The following is a 13,718-nucleotide window of genomic DNA, read 5'->3' as shown; positions in this document are numbered from 1 at the left end:
GTGTCTCTCTCTGTGTATGTCTCTCTCTGATGTCCCTCACTCAGTGTGCCCATTGTGCATTTATTTGTGTGTATCACTACCTGTGTGTCCTTCTCTGTCTCTCTGTGTCTGTGTATGTCCCTCTACCTCTGTGTGTACCCATCTATTGTGTGCATCTGAGTGTGTTTCTGTGTGTGTGTCCCTCTCTATGTGTCTCTGTCTGTGTGTGTGTTTCTGTGTCTGTATGTGCATCCCTCCCTATATGTCTGTGTGTGTCTGTGTGTCTTTCCGTATCTGTGTGTGTCCCTCCCTAGATGTCTATGTGTGTGTGTGTGTGTCCCTCTCTACGTGTCAGTGTGTGTACCTGTCTCTATGTATCTCTGTGTGTGTTGTGTGTATCTGCCCATCTCCCATTTCTTTCTAAGAGAAGCAGTGTATTTTTAGCTGGGGTCGGGTGAGGAGGGAGGATAGGGAGGGAGGGAGGGAGGGAGGGAGATAGCTGGAGTGCTTTTGGAGGGGGGAGGAGAGAATCAGGGAGGTCAGTGGCAGTGAAACTGGATCCTTAGCAAAGCTCATACCAACAGCGGAATGCTCAGTGCTCCGGGAAGGCCAACCCCTCCACTGGAATCAGCTGCAGCAAGCACCCAGTGTGGATCCCCTCCCCCTCAGCCTCTCCCCCCACCCCCCTCTTTAACCAACACACAACCCCAGCCTGTCACAAAAGCAGTGCCACTGAAATCACTCCCGCCGTCTGGAACAAGTTGGCGTGGCTTGGAGCACTTACTACTCAATTCCACAAAGTGAGGGTGTGGGAAGAGGGAAGCTTCCGGAGGAATACTGGGATTGATTTGAACTGAGGACTACATCTCTGACCTCTTTTGGGACTGAGGGTAACAGAGGGTTTGACTAGCCGGGCGGCCTGGGCTGTCAGCCTTGCGATTGGAAGCAGGAGAAGGGTGAGCGAAAAGTGTGCTGACAGATTTACAAGTGGCTGTGTCTGCCTCTCTTTGTTTCTTTGTGCTTGTTTCGCTGTCTCTCTTTGTGTGGGAACCCCTGTCTCTGCAAATCTGTCTCCATATTCATTGGATGTGTTTCTCACTGCCCTCACTTTGTGTGTGTATCTGTGTGTGTGCCTGTATGAGTGTGTGTGTGAATGTATATTTGTACCGGTAAGTGTGTCTGTGAGTGTTTGACCATCTGTGTGTGTATCTCTGCGAGTATCTGTATGTTTGTGAGTGTCTATGTCTATGTGAGTGGTTGGGCAACTCTTTATGTGTGTGTCTGTATCTGTGTGCATGTGTCCCTGTGTGTTTGCGTGTGTGCCTGTGTTTGTGTGTCTGTATATGTGTCTGCCCTGTGTGTGTGTGTGTGTGTGTGTGTTTATATATCTGTGTCTGTCCCTCTATGTGTGTGTCTGTCCCTGTGTGTGTCTGTGTGTGTGTCCCTGTGTGTATGTGTGTCCCTGTATGTGGATGTGTTTGTGTGAGGGGGTTCTGTGTGTCTGTGCCTATATGTGTGTGTTTGTTTGTGGTGGGGGGGTTCTGTGTGTGTGTGTCTGTGTGTGTATGAGTGTTTGTGTGCGGGGGAGGGGGGTTCTGCGTACATGTGTGTGTGTGTCTGTGTGTGTGTGTCTGTATGAGTGTTTGTGTGTGGGGGAGGGGGGTTCTGCGTACATATGTGTGTGTGTGTGTGTGTGTGTGTGTCTGTATGAGTGTTTGTGGGGGGATTCTGCGTATGTTGTGTGTGTCTATGTGTGTGTCTTTGTGTGTGCGTGTGTGTGCATGTGTCTTTGTGTGTGTGTGTCTTTGTGTGTGTGTGTGTCTCTGTGTCTGTGTGTGTCTGTGTTTCTATGTGTGTGTCTATGTGTGTGTCACTGTGTGTCTGTGTGTATGTGTGTGTGTCTTTGTGTGTGTGTCTCTATGTGTGTGTCTGTGTGTGTGTGTGTCTTTGTGTGTGTGTCTGTGTGTGCGTGTGTGTGCATGTGTCTGTGTGTGTGTGTCTTTGTGTGTGTGTGTGTCTGTGTTTCTATGTGTGTGTCTATGTGCGTGTCTATGTGTGTGTGTGTCACTGTGTGTGTCTGTGTGCATGTGTGTGTGTGTCTCTATGTGTGTCTCTATGTGTGTGTCTGTGCGTGTGTGTGTCTTTGTGTCTGTGTATGTGTCTGTGTGTGTGTGTGTGTCTGTGTGTCTCTATGTGTGTGTGTGTGTGTCTGTGTGTCTCTATGTGTGTGTGTGTGTGTGTGTATCTGGCTCCTTTCTCTGCATTTTGTCACTTATTCTCTCTCCTCCACGCTCCAACTTTCTCTGGTTTCTCTTTCACTCTCTCCATCTCCCTGTTGGTGTTATCTCACATCTCTCCTTCTGCCACTTTATTTGTCTCTTTCTGCCTTTGTCCCCTTCCTCCTTCATTCTCTCTCCCTCTCTCTCTCTCTCTCCCTCCCTCTCTCCCTCTCCCTCTCTCTCTCTGTCTCTTCATTTCTCACACTCCAGTTCTCGATTTGGATCTGAGAGGAATATTTCCCCGTGTGTGAAGGAGCTGTTTTGCATTTAGTTCCACAGGCTGACCATGCCGAGAGTTTATTCCGGGCTTTGATGTGAGAAATGTGATCCTCAGGAGCCGCTGCAGCAAGGTCCCCCCCCCCCCCCCCCCACCCTCCCGCCCCCACTTCCCCCTCCCCCCTTCGCTGATCAAACAGCAAAGCCCCTTTCACATCCCCATCAGCCTGAGCTGGATTAATCAAACCAAAACCCAGCCAATGAACAAAAGAAGGGCAGATGTTTGACTGTGTCAGCTTTGCCAAACTGCAGTTACACTTAAACACTCACCTTAGTCCATTGCATTAATTTGCAACTGTTTAAAAATGTAGTTTTAATGAAAATGTAGATGTGACGATGTCAGGATTCCGAACGCGATGGGGAAAGAGTTCTAACAATGAGGCTCCATTATTGATTTGGGATTTTTACATTGTGACTCTCTGAGATTTCAATGTCCTCCTTTACTGGGTTCCCTATGGTCCGGTTTGCTCTCTCAGTGAGATTGTTAATGTCATTGCCTGCTTGATTTGATTTGAGTTGATGTATTATTCTCACATGTATTAACATACGGTAGAAAGTATTGTTGCGCTATACAGACAAAGCATACCGTTCATAAAGAAGGAAAGGAGAGAGTGCAGAATGTAGTGTTACAGTCATAGCTAGGGTGTAGAGAAAGATCAGCTGAGGTAAGTCCATTCAAAAGTCTGACGGCAGCAGGGAAGAAGCTGTTCTTGAGTCGGTCGGTACGTGACCTCAGACTTTTGTGTCTTTTTCCCGATGGAAGAAGGTGGAAGAGAGAATGTCCGGGGTGCGTGGGGCCCTTAATTTTGCTGGCTGCTTTGCCGAGGCAGCAGGAAGTGTAGACAGAGTCAATGGATGGGAGGCTGGTTTGCGTGATGGACTGGGCTACATTCACGACCTTTTGTAGTTTCCTGCTGCAGTTTCTTACTTTGATGGGATCCTCATGGTGTGATTAGCTGCGCCAGTTAGATTCTTACCGTGTGATTCACTGTATGCATGGAATCCTTCTGTTCTTTGTAAAACTGATCAAGGTCTGCTTGGCGGGGCTGGAACAGCTCTGCCAACTTGCACCGAAGGTTGCCGTGCGTGCCATGATTCATTTCCATCCGTGGCTTTAGGTGGAGCTGCATCTGATTGAGGGAGAAAGCCCAATGAGGTCCAAGTCCTCGGGGGGGAATTTTCCTATTCCGTCTGCCACAGGAATCGTAGCAGGTGGTGGTGGCGGGGGGGGGTGGGGGGGGGGGGTGGTGGTGGTTGTGGCTGGGGGGGGTGGGGGCGGGCGGGTGGTGGTTGTGACTGGGGGGGGGTGGGGGCGGTGGGTGGTGGTTGTGGTTGGGGGAGTGGGGGCGGGCGGGTGGTGGTTGTGGTTGGGGGGGTGGGGGCGGGCGGGTGGTGGTTGTGGTTGGGAGGGTGGGGGCGGGCGGGTGGTGGTTGTGGTTGGGGGGGGGCGGGTGGTGGTTGTGGCTGGGGGGGCTGCGGTGCTTGCGGTTGGGGTGGGTGGGTGGTGGTTGTGGCTGGGGGGTGCGGTGGTTGCGGTTGGGGGGGGTGGGGGGGGGCGGGTGGTGGTTGTGGCTGGGGGGGGTGGGGGGGGGGGGCGGGTGGTGGTTGCGGCTGGGGGGGGTGGGGGGGGGTGCGGTGGTTGCGGTTGGGGGGGGTTGGGGGGGGTGGGTGGTGGTTGTGGTTGGGGGAGTGGGGGCGGGCGGGTGGTGGTTGTGGTTGGGGGGGGGTGGGTGGTGGTTGTGGCTGGGGGGGTGCGGTGGTTGCGGTTGGGGGGGGGTGGGTGGTGGTTGTGGCTGGGGGGGGTGGGGGGGGTGCGGTGGTTGCGGTTGGGGGGGGTGGGGAGGGGGGCGGGTGGTGGTTGCGGCTGGGGGGGGTGGGGGGGGGGTGCGGTGGTTGCGGTTGGGTGGGGGAACCATGCAAAGGTCCATTGACCTCGGGCGGTTTTGGGGCCAGTGCAGCTGGAAAATCCCACCCTCAGTATGGAATGTGTTGGGGGGAAAATGGGAGGACATTAGTCTGATGCCAACAGGGGAATAAATGACACTCTGAGGAAGCAGGTGGTGTGAATAAAGATCTCCTTACAGAGAAAAGAGATCTCTTAAAGAGATTCTCAGCCTTTTGACTAAGATCGGGCACCAGATCCAGCCCAGGATGGGGCGCAATGTCTTATCCTGTCGGCATGGACCCTGTTTGTCCCCCTCGAAGGGACTTTGAACAGGAATTTGAATTTGGTTTTTGGAGCAAGTGAGGAATGGACTTGGGGTTGCCTGGTCCACTCCGACCATTGGCGTTGCAACTTTGAAGTAAAGATGTTTAAAAAAAGGTCTCTTTACATAAAGTCCTGTTTTTGGCGACCGTTTCCGATGTGCCTCGTAAACGGTGAAATCTCGAAGAATGAACATGGTTTTCGATGGGAGTCGGTGAGATAGGTTCCAGCAATGTGAGAACATGGTTGGTTTGTCTGGTAACTGTTCACTACAGCAAATTGTGGTACAGTGGCTGCAGACGACAGACAGGGGGAGACTGCGAGCAACACAAGATGTATCGAACATTTTTAAAAATCCTCATTTAAGAAAAAGAACCAAATCACCTAAACTTGGCAGACAAAAATTGGTGAACATTTCAAAATTGAGCAGAGCCATTACTGCAGCTCTGGATCGAGAGATTGGGACATTTCCAGGTTAATCTCTCCATTCTGGGCACACGCTTTGCACCCCTGGAGGAAAGGTGCTTACAAAAGAGAATTAAATGTCCACAGGCCAGGACTAATGGAAGGAATCTTCCTTCCAGAGACTTCTTCTCAGTGGAAGATAAAGTGGAGAAGCGAACATTGCTCACGATGTGGTGTACCAAATTCAATGCTTGGGCGAACCAATGAGCAAAAAAGGAAGTGGCGAGAGGCAGAACTTTACTAAATATAGATGGCCATGCATCTGATTCCTCACCACGTCAGTTCATGCCAGCACTTGTGGACCATACTTAAAGCAACACGAACTCCACATTTCCCGCAAAAGGCTGTGCCCCATCTCATCACAAGACCCAGACTGGAGGCTTTATTTTTATTGATTCAAGGGATGTGGGCATCGCTGACTAGGCCAGCAGTTGTTGCCCATCCCTAGCTGCCTTTCCGAAGGTGGTGGTGAGCTGCCTTCTTGAACCGCTGCAGTTCCCACGGTGGTACTTGCACCCACAGTGCTGTTAGGGAGGGAGTTCCAGGATTTTGACCCAGTGACAGTGAAGGAACGGCCGATATATTTGCAAGTCAGGGTGGTGAGTGGCTTGGAGGGGAACCTGCAGGTGGGCGTGTTCCCCATGTGTCTGCTGCCCCTGTTCGTCTAGATGGTAGAGGTCTCAGGTTTGGGAGGTGCTGTCAAAGGAAACTTGGTGAGCTCCCCGCAGTGCATCTTGTAGATGGTAGCACCATCGACAACTTCATCCATCACCTTTGCTGATGGGTGAGAGTGGGCTGTTGGGTGAGTGATTGGCCAGGTTGCATTCCTCTTGCTTCTTATGGTCAATACAACCATGGAAAACAAGCTGGTTTTTAATTGATCTAAGATGTTCTCCGACAAACTCTTGGTAGTTGGTAAATGTGATGAAGTGAGTTAGAGCAGAGCATGAGGATGTGAACTATTCTCTCAGAGTGAGACTCCACCATTCAATCAGATCTTTGCTCCACTCTGGTCTCCAGCGTTGACCGCTGCCAAACTCCAAACAGCCCCAAGATTCCCCTTGCCTGTGGGATTGCTGAATGTGGACAAATGCCCCCATCATCAGGATCTTTGTGTAATTAAGGTTAATTGATTCTCCTACCAAAGGATTGGAGAATGGATTGTCCAATTTTATGGATCTCTGTGCATCCATTTTACATTTTTAAGAATGTCACGTCCCGTCCATTAATAATGAGCTACACAGAGCAGGAAGCAGGGAAGATTTGACCCACGGTCTGTACTGGGTTTGTTGATCTGAATGATAGTTGTGCTAAAATTGTCCTTATTGCTCTGCGACCGATCACTATTCAGTGATTTTTGCTGGAAAATATGTGTGCGTGTACATGTCTGTTCACATGTCTCAACATGCCTATTCAGGTCTGCATCAACATGCCAGTTCAGAGATGTCCAACAACGTGCCTGTTCAGATGTGTGCATCAACATGCCTGTTCACATGTGTGCATCAACATGCCTGTTCACATGTGTGCATCAACATGCCTGTTCAATGTGTGCATCAACATTCCTGTTCTCATGTGTGCATTAACATGCCTGTTCACATGTGTGCATTAACATGCCCGTTCACATGTGTGCATCAACATGCCTGTTCACATGTGTGCATCAACACGTCTGTTCAATGTGTGCATCAACATGCCTGTTTACATGTGTGCATCAACATTCCTGTTCTCATGTGTGCATTAACATGCCTGTTCACGTGTGTGTGCATGTACGTGCCTGTTCATATGTGTGTGCATGTGCGTGCCTATTCACATGTGTGCACATGTACGTGCGTGGTCATATGTCAGCTCATGTACACACTTGTTTGTGTGTGTGCATGTACACTCCTGTTCACATTATGTGCATGTACATGCTTGTTCGCATGTGTATGCATGTACACACCTGTTCATGTGTGTGTATTTTCATGCCTGTTTACATGTGTGTTCATGTACACACCTATTCATATGTGTGTGGATATGTAGGTATCTGGTTTATGTGGCTAAGGACAAGCTTAACTCCCTCATGGTGTCTGTCAGAGTTAGATAACCAGAATTGCTTTTTGGGATCAGACATGAAGAGTGATTATTTCAGAGAGGCAGTGCAGGGCAGACACTTTCCATCATAGCTTCAAATAAATGTCAGGTTTTTTTTGGAGACAAATTGAGATAAGCGGAGTGGGGAGGGATCATCAAATGGTCTAATTCAAGATATGCAGAAATCTTTCTTCCTTTGGGACACGCATGTTCCTAGGATAACAAACAAAATATTAAGCATCTCGTCAGGACTGTGTTCAGAACACAAGTTAAAATCATTTCAGAACCCAAACAGGAAACTGAGATTCCGTGTGCAAAGCTCAGATATTTGCCGGCCCAGATTCCCCGGAGTTGTTCTTAATCCCTTCCCAGTGGAAGGCTGGAATGAGAATTTTGTTTTCCACTTATGGAGTGTTAAACTTTTTTTGTGATTCATTCTTGGGATGTGGGCATCGCTGGCAAGGCTGGTATTAATTACCCATCCCGAGTTTCCCTTGAGGTGGTGTTGGTGGTGGGACACCATCTTGAACCGCTGCAGTCCCATATTTGTTCTTGTTTGACACAGAGTAACGGCCAGTTAGCCCGTCTCAAAGGGCAAAGGAAATGAACTTGCATTTATATAGCGCCTTTCATGACCTCAGAATGTACCAAAGCACTTTACGTCCAATAAAACAGGTTTTGAAGTGTTGCCATTGTTGTAAAGCAGGAAACGTGGCAGCCATTTTGTGCATGTCAGGATCCCACAAGCAAGCATGTTGGTGTGAGACCTGACGTCCTATAAAGGGCAGAGCAGATAGGCACAGCAGAGTGGCTGCCTTGTTGAACCAGCTGTGTTTATTCTGACAAGAACAAAAGTTCCATCGTCACTCCAATTGAGATCTGGGTTGGGATGTTCACCCCAAAACCGGAACATCCTGCCCGAGGTCACTGGATCTTTGCACTGTCTGCCCTCCCACCCCCCATGATTCCCATGGTGGGCAAGATGCAAAAGTTTCACCCCCCCCCCCCCTTTATTTCCTGCAGTGGTCAATGGTTTAGTTGCTCTGTGTTCATTTATGTTAGTCTGATAACTGATCTATGCCCACTGTGCTTGATTGATTAAGCCTGTGTGTTGATTCCGAGCCAAAACAAATAGGATGAACCAGAAGCTGAAATGTAAGCATGAGTGCAGAGGCTTTGTAATTGCGGAGATTTTTTAAAAGGACTGTAAGTAAACCTTTTGCACACTTCAAAACCAATGTCATCGCTGCATTACTCCGAGGTAAATCTAATATAGAAAACAAACTGGTGGATACGCAATGTTTCCCATTTTTGAAACACTAAGTTCAATCTGAGCTGGAGCTTGACCTTGAACCGAACATCCAATCCCATATTCTCTCCATTACCAAAAACTGCCAATGTAATATCACCCAACTCAATGTATCCACTGCATGAATCCTCGTCCATGCTGTCATTGCATCTGGACTCCATTCTTCTAATCCTTGAGAGGGTTGGTTTATGAGGAGAGACTGAGTAGACTGGGGCTATACTCATTTGAATTCAGAAGAATGAGGAGGGGATCTTACAGAAACATAAGATTATGAAGGGAATAGATAAGATAGAAGCAGGGAGGTTGTTTCTACTTTTGGGTGAAACTAGAACTAGGGGGCATAGCCTCAAAATACGGGGGAGCAGATTTAGGACTGAGTTGAGGAGGAACTTCTTCACACAAAGGGGTAGTGAATCTGTGGAATTCCCTGCCCAGTGAAGCAGTTGAGGCTACCTCACTGAATGTTTTTAAGGCAAGGATAGATACATTTTTGAACAGTAAAGGAATTAAAGATTATGGTGAGCGGGAGGGTAAGTGGAGCTGAGTCCATGAAAAGATCAGCCATGATCTTATTGAATGGCAGAGCAGGCTCGAGGGGCCAGATGGCCTACTCCTGCTCCTAGTTCTTATGTTCTCTCTCCTGGCAGATCTCACTTCCCATCCTACCTAACTATGTACAGTGTGGGTAGGTTGGTATCAGAATTGTGCTGCCCACATCTTAATTCACACCAAGTCCCATTCACCCATCCCCCACTCCTCTCCCCGACCTACATTGATACCTGGTCTGGTAACGTCTTGATTTTGAAATCTCCTTCCTTCATGAAGTTCTCAAATCCCTCCTTGTGGTCTCACCCCCTCCCTATCTCCCAATAACCTCCTTCAGCCCCACAACCCTCCGAGATTTTTCATGCAGAGAGTGGTGGGTGCCTGGAACATTCTACCAGAGGAGGTGGGGGAAGCAGGCACATTAGCAACATTTAAGAGGCATCTGGATGGGTCCATGAATAGGGAGGGAACAGAGGGATACGGTCCGAGTAAGGGCAGAAGTTTTTTTTTAGTTTAGTGAGGGCATCATGATCGGCACGGGCTTGGAGGGCCGAAGGGCCTCTTCCAGTGCTGCGCTTTTCCTTGTTCTTTGAGATCACTGCATCCCTCTGATTTTGGCTTCTTGAGCAGCCGCAATTTTAATTGTTCCACCATTCCCAGCCGTGCCTTCAGACACCTGGGCCCCAAGCTTTGGAATTCCATCCCTAAACCTTGCAAACTCTCTAGCTCTCTTTCCTCAAGATTCTCCTTAAAATCTAGCTCCTGGACACCTGTCTTAGTCACGATGATGCAGGTGTGTCGATCAGTGTCAGATTTTGTTTGATGCAGTCAAGCAGTTTGGGATGTTTCGCTGGATTTAAGGTGATGTCATTATTTGGGTCTCTCAGCTGTGCCTGTCACAGTGAGTAGAATCTCAGACGAGAACTCTGACTTTGAATTAATTTTGTATTTGTTGACATTGAAGACCTTTTTGCTGATGTACATGAACAGAAACCACTTTATGAAATGGCCTCACTGTTCCCAGTTGGGTGAGTTCCGGGAGTTAATGAAAGAATTCCTCAGGGATTTGTTAAGAAGAACCTCACTCGCAAAGGTTAAAAAACATTGAGTTACAGGAGAAGAAGATTCATTTATATAAAAGCAAGTTACTGCGGATGCTGGAATCTGTGAAACAGAAACAGAAAATGCTGGAAAATCTCAGCAGGTCTGACAGCATCTGGGGAGAGAGAATAGAGCCAACGTTTTGAGTCTGGATGACCCTTCGTCAGAGCCCTTTGTCAGACCCCTTGCCAGAGCTCTGACGAAGGGTCTTTCAGACTCGAAACATTGCCTCTATTCTCTCTCCACAGACGCTGTCAGACCTGCTGAGATTTTCCAGCATTTTCTGTTGAGCTCCATTTATAGGCTGGGGGCAGTGCTGGTGGGGGAGGGGGTGTCAAGGGGGGCAGGTGGTGAAACTGGGCATTCAGCAAAATTTGGAATCGTACATAGTTGTCACAGCAGAGGGAGACTGCCCGCGTGTTGAATACAGAGTCATAGAGTCATAGAGGTCATAAAGGTTTACAGCATGGAAACTGGCCCTTCGGCCCAACTTGTCCATGCAGCCATTTTTATTTAAACCTTAATGCTAATCCCAATTGCCCGCATTTGGCCCATATCCCCTCTATACCCACCGTACCCATGTAACTGTCTAAATGCTTTCTAAAAGACAAAATTGTACCCGCCCCTACTACTACCTCTGGCAGCTTGTTCCAGACACTCACCACCCTGTGTGTGAAAAAATTGCCCCTCTGGACACTTTTGTATCTCTCCCCTCTCACCTTAAACATATGCCCTCTAGTTTTAGACTCCCCTACCTTTGGGAAAAGATATTGACTATCTAGCTGATCTATGCCCCTCATTATTTTAAAGACCTCTAAAGATCACCTCTCAGCCTTCTACGCTCCAGAGAAAAAAGTCCCAGTCTATCCAGCCTCTCCTTATAACTCAAACGATCAAGTCCCGGTAACATCCTAGTAAATTTCTTCTGCACTCTTTCTCGTTTAATAATATCCTTTCTATAATAGGGTGACCAGAACTGTACATAGTATTCCAAGTGTGGCCTTACAATGTCTTGTACAACTTGTACAATGTCTTGGGTGTGTGGAATCGGCTGCCGGTAGTGGTGGTGGAGGCGGATTCGATAGGGTCTTTTAAGAGACTTTTGGATAAGTTTATGGAAGTTAGTAAGATAGAGGGTTATAGGTAAGCCTAGTAGGTAGGGACATGTTCGGCGCAACTTGTGGGCCGAAGGGCCTATTTGTGCTGTAGCTTTTCTATGTTTCTATGTTTCTAACTTCAACAAGACGTCCCAACTCCTGTATTCAATGTTCTGACCAATGAAACCAAGCATGCTGAATGCCTTCTTCACCACTCTGTCCACCTGTGACTCCACTTTCAATGAGCTATGAACATGTACCCCTAGATCTCTTTGTTCTGTAACTCTCCCCAAGATCTCTCCTCTGTAAGTCCTGCCCTGGTTCAAAATGCATCGCCTCGCATTTACCGGCTGAATTCAAGACGAAAGGCAACAAATTACTAATGGGGAACGGTGAATATTAGAAATAGGAGCAGGATTAGGCCACATTGTACCTCAAGTCTGCTCCGTCACCCAAAACGATCATAACTGAGCTGCCTCAACTCCACTTTCCTGCACCATCCCCATATCCCTCGATTCCCTCCATCAACGATCGCCGTCTTGAATATGCTTACTAGCTGAACATCCACAATCCCTGGGATCCCCAAAGATTCACAAGTCTCTGAGTGAAGACATTTCTCATCTCAGTCCTAAACGAGCGGTCCCTTTTATTCTCAGGCTGTGACCCCCCCTAGTTCCAGACAGTCAGGAGGGAACAACCTCTCAGTGCCTACCTTCTCTCAATCTTCTATGTTTCAATGAGACCATTCTTCTAGACTCCACAGGGGTAATAGACTCATTGTCCCAACAGGAAGGTGACCAGGATAGTTTGAGTAGATGATGCAAATGGATCTGAATCGTAGGACAAATCGCAAGCCGTTAAATTGACTTTTGTCATTCCTTACCCCTGGGATGTCCCAGAACCTTGACAGTCGATTTCCATTCTATGAAAGTGATTTTTCACAACTTTACTCTCTGGCTGGCTTTATTTTATGCCGAGGAATTTGATGGTCGCTGCTTCTCAAGAGCTAACAAAATAGATTAACCCAATTTAAGGAGCATTGAACTAATATCTAACAGATATTAATCTCTCCTCCCATTGTGATGAGTTTAGCTGCTTCAACTGGAACAATTCTTTGTTAAGGATGGATTTCCCTCTCTCCTATCCGAGGTGTTCCCATGTAAATATTAACACACCCACAGTAACCCCCACCCACCCCTCCCAACCCTAACCCCTCCCACCTGCTCACTGGATCCCTGTGGAATTAATGACGCATTCCAGAGCACCCCCTGAAAATAGTGACACATTCCGGGGACGGGATAGAGTATCAGCCATCAATCCTATCATTCAGAACCATTCATCACAATGCAAGAATGGGCTATGTGTTACCAGCTCCGAAAATATTGATAATCAAAGCACATACAGTGGATGTATGATGTCCTCTGGGACCTCTCTCTGATCTCTTAAGTGTGGAAGCTAGTTTGAATGCCTATGCTTCAAGCAGAGTGAGTCATTCTGACAGTATGATGGAATCTGTCAGTGAACATTGAGTGTTTCCGTGATTTGAGTAGAATCAATGGGGATAAATCTGGAATGACAGACACTCTGATTCCAAGTTAACTTTACATCAACACTGCAATGAGGCAGCCACTCTGATCCACTCTGTACCGGAGAACCAATGTCTGCAAGTTGGAACTTGCTAGCTATTAAAAACTGTGATATGTAATGTTTTCCTCAAATTAAATTATCCCTTTATTATTGAGTTTGAATTTCAATAAAACCTAAAATTACTTCAGTATCAGTGCAGTGTGGTGAGCGGTTGTCTTCCTGAAAGCAGTGTTTACCAAAAAATATCTTGCAGTTTGTTTAGTTCCTGTGACATTGGAAAATGTCCTCAGGTGCTGACCAGGTGTGAAATTGAGTAAATTCTTTGCAGTCACATAAAGAGATGACCAGAAGCTTGGTAAAAGAGGCAGTTTGTAAGATCTTACTTATTTATTTATATTAGTGTCACAAGTACGTTTACATTCACACTGCAATGAAGTTACTGTGGAAATCCCCTAGTCGCTACACTCCGGCGCCTGTTCGGGTACACTGAGGAAGAATTTAGCACGGTCAATGCACCTTAACCAGCACATCTGGTTAAGAACGTGTAAACTCCGCACAAACAGTGACCCAAGCTGGGAATCAAACCCGGGTCCCTGGCGCTGTGAGGCAGCAGTGCTAATCACTGTGTCTAACAGGGATGGAGAGATGGTGAGGTCTAGGGAGGAACTTTCGCGGCTTAGAGCAACTAAAAGCACAGCCCCCAGTGGCTGGGTGAAGAGAGGGAGATGCAGAATAGACCAAAATTGGAGGAATGTGGATATCTCGGAGGGTAGTAGGGTTAGAGGAGGAGGCAAGGCCATGGAGGC

The 13,718-nt window shown here is 47.8% G+C and overlaps 1 protein-coding gene across 28 annotated transcripts in view; it reads left to right on the top strand.

The window, feature by feature from the left end:
• phldb1b (pleckstrin homology-like domain, family B, member 1b) overlaps positions 1-13,718 on the top strand; it is a 334,696-nt gene that overhangs the window by 125,407 nt on the left and 195,571 nt on the right. For 2 of the 28 annotated variants that reach the window (XM_078199088.1, XM_078199090.1), the window contains exon 1: positions 561-935. The exons of the other annotated variants lie outside the window; for them this stretch is intronic. The gene's annotated coding sequence lies outside the window, so the exon portion shown is untranslated. Of the gene's footprint in view, positions 1-560; positions 936-13,718 lie in introns of those variants that run through there. 28 annotated transcript variants of the gene reach the window in all.

The sequence above is a fragment of the Mustelus asterias genome, chromosome 27 (genome assembly GCF_964213995.1).
Source record: "Mustelus asterias chromosome 27, sMusAst1.hap1.1, whole genome shotgun sequence".
Taxonomy (NCBI): domain Eukaryota; kingdom Metazoa; phylum Chordata; class Chondrichthyes; order Carcharhiniformes; family Triakidae; genus Mustelus; species Mustelus asterias.
Note: the sequence above shows the minus strand (reverse complement) of the source record. Positions and strands in the feature narration are given on the sequence as shown.